Source organism: Megascapheus bottae, chromosome 4, assembly GCF_031878675.1.
Source record: "Megascapheus bottae isolate mThoBot1 chromosome 4, mThoBot2.hap1, whole genome shotgun sequence".
In the NCBI taxonomy this organism is placed as follows: domain Eukaryota; kingdom Metazoa; phylum Chordata; class Mammalia; order Rodentia; family Geomyidae; genus Megascapheus; species Megascapheus bottae.
This window is the reverse complement of record NC_143512.1, coordinates 17,929,311-17,931,991: the sequence shown is the minus strand read 5'-3', so window position 1 is coordinate 17,931,991 and position 2,681 is coordinate 17,929,311. Positions and strand designations below refer to the sequence as shown.

The following is a 2,681-nucleotide window of genomic DNA, read 5'->3' as shown; positions in this document are numbered from 1 at the left end:
CTAGCCCACCTGTTATCTCAATGAACAGGTGACTTTTGGTTCTCCTGTTTTCCAGCCCTCTTCCCATTTGTCTTTTCAGATCCGACATTGTCTACTCCAAGGAAGCTGTCTATTTCCTCCCCAGTCTCTTCCCCCAGTAATTTTATTTCCTTCTTCCTTCTCCCTTTGGTCCTGCTGGCCGCAGCAATGTGGGCTCTGCATTGGACACATATACAAAAACACAGGTCAGCTGGGAAACCCTACTGCTACCACCATCTTTTTAACTGTCCATCTCATACAATTACTACTCAATTCTGGGCTTGAAATCTTATGTGGCTGAATAAATCTCAACAATGCCCTGGGGAAAGTGGGGGAGGGAGGGAAATAGCAATCTCTGCACGAATCAAGTTTCATTGCCTTTGCTGAGCACATCAACTTTTTAATGTCATTTGGCTTCTTTCACAATCAGTGATCCCAGTCACAATCCAATTGATTTCTGGAGAACAAATCCCACTTGGATCCTTTCCGCCTTGCCTGCTGGGAAGCTGGCTGCTGGCTCGAGCTACATCGCATTTCTTGAAGACTTAGTGAATCCTGTCTTTATTCTTTGCAACTCCCCATCAGTTCTGAAATTGTGGCCGAGGTACAAAATTTGAAAGATGAATTCTTTTGAAGTCTGTCACTCATGGATCACTCTATATTCTGCAAATTTCCAACATGATTTTGTGCCTAACATGGTTTCCTAATGGATGAAATTAACAGGTCCCCAAGAAGCAGCATTTGGCTAAGAGGTGAAGGTAGGACTAGTAAAATAGGGCCAAATATCAATTTTTTTTCTAGCAGAGAAATTGTATGATGCTACCTCAAGACACTGATTATTTAAAAATGAGAGTTTGAGATTTACTTTATAAAGTGATTTCCCATGTACACTAGGTACTGGTACTGTATTGGTCAAGTTTCAGGGCTTTAGATAGCTGTTGATTAGGGTCAGCTTTATATGTTACCAACAGCAGCAAGAACCTGGATCTTGCTCCAATGCTGCTGTAAGATGAACCCATCCTTCTCCTCTTATGTCCCATCGTGACAAAGGTGGTGGTTCCTGAGACTTGCCCTCATCTACGGCATCGATCTCTTACGTTTTCTTTCAGGCCTCCTGGTGCTCCCATAAAGAATCCAGTCAGCTGGTAGACTGAGTCTTTTCATCGGCTGACATGTGATGGTAAGGACAGGAATGGGCAATTCTCTTTCCTGCCTTCCCCTTAGGGAATCACATCCCACCCCACACAGTTCACCATGAGCTCATGTTGTGAGGCAGCAAGGATGAAGAAGCCCAGATTCTGTCACCGGACTTAGGAAGGTCCACTGTCTAATGTCAGCTGACAGATAGGGACAGCCACATTGCAGGAACACAATGGATCCTGAAAAAAATTAAAACCTGCTCAGCTGGGCACTGGTGGCTCACACCTGTAATCCTAGTTACTCTGGAGGCTAAGATCTAAGGATGAGGTTCAAAGTCAGCCCAGCCAGTAAAGTCCATAAGACTCTTATCTCCATTAAACCACACCTACCCCCCCCCCCCCAGCCACAGCCATAAGTGGAGCTGTGGCTCGAGTGGCAGGGTGTTAGCCATGAGAACAAAAACTCAGGGACAGCACTGAACCCTACTAAGCCCCAGAGCAAAGAAAGAAAGAAAGAAAGAAAGAAAGAAAGAAAGAAAGAAAGAAAGAAAGAAAGAAAGAAAGAAAGAAAGAGAGAGAGGGGAAGGGAGGGAGAGAGGGAGAGAGGGGGGGTACAAAAGGCAAAGGGGATGAGGCAAAGAGGCAGTGTGCATCCATCACCATCCTCTGTGTCCTTCCAGCCACATAGGCTTGAGCTGCTAGCAGTGGTCACAGATGTCTCCTCATGGGAATTCCTTTTCTAAGTTGGCTTTCAAGATAGTATCCCTGGACCCCCAATCAAGGGTATGAATGATTCTTGACCCATTTATAGTATATTCAACCAAACTACCACAGAAGTGGTATGGATAGGCAACATGGAAATTCCTAGAAGCTCAGAGGCACGGTTCTATCACCTCATCATTGAATCCTTGCTCTGCCTGACACTAGCATCCCAAGAAGTAAAAAATCTGAGTGCTCAGGACAGTCAGCCAGAAACTGAGGAGTTACAAAGAAACAGCTCGGATCAGCTAGGCCACTTCTTTGCTGATTCAAAGCTTTTACCTTTCTCTCAGATGCTAGGAGGGGTTAGAAACACCACTGTGCTTCTTAACTCTACCTATTCAGTGTGTTCCCTTTGAGTTTGATGCTTCTGCCTCTTGATTAGATACTAGCTTTTTTCATGAGGGATTGTTTTTTACCTCCCTCTCTTCTGAGGTTGCTCCCTAAGCTTACAACAGTGGATTCTAATCTCCCATTGTGAGATAAGACTTCTCCTGTGACAGCATGGGGCCAGGATTTAGAAAGTGTTACTCTGCGCCCTCCCTGGGTTCTGTCCCTACCATCGGTGTCTGGAGAAAATAAATGCTATCCCAGAGTCAGAATTCTTAAGGCTTCTTAAATGTTTGGTTGCCCAAGGTGAACTCAAGACATGCATGAGAGATTTCTTATTTTTCTTTGGGGAAATGTTTAGATCAGCCCTGCCTATAAAGACATCAGAGTATTCGTGTGGCTGAAAGCTACCAGCTCACACAAGCAAACTGTATT

The 2,681-nt window shown here is 44.7% G+C and overlaps 1 long non-coding RNA gene across 1 annotated transcript; it reads right to left on the bottom strand.

Annotated features, from left to right (window-relative positions):
- Positions 1-397: 397 nt before the first annotated feature.
- Positions 398-2,351, bottom strand: LOC150064120 (uncharacterized). The gene is made up of 3 exons (XR_016535113.1): positions 2,199-2,351; positions 1,116-1,397; positions 398-605 (listed from the first exon to the last, which is right to left on the bottom strand). It is a non-coding gene; the product is annotated as an uncharacterized LOC150064120 (long non-coding RNA).
- Positions 2,352-2,681: the final 330 nt, after the last annotated feature.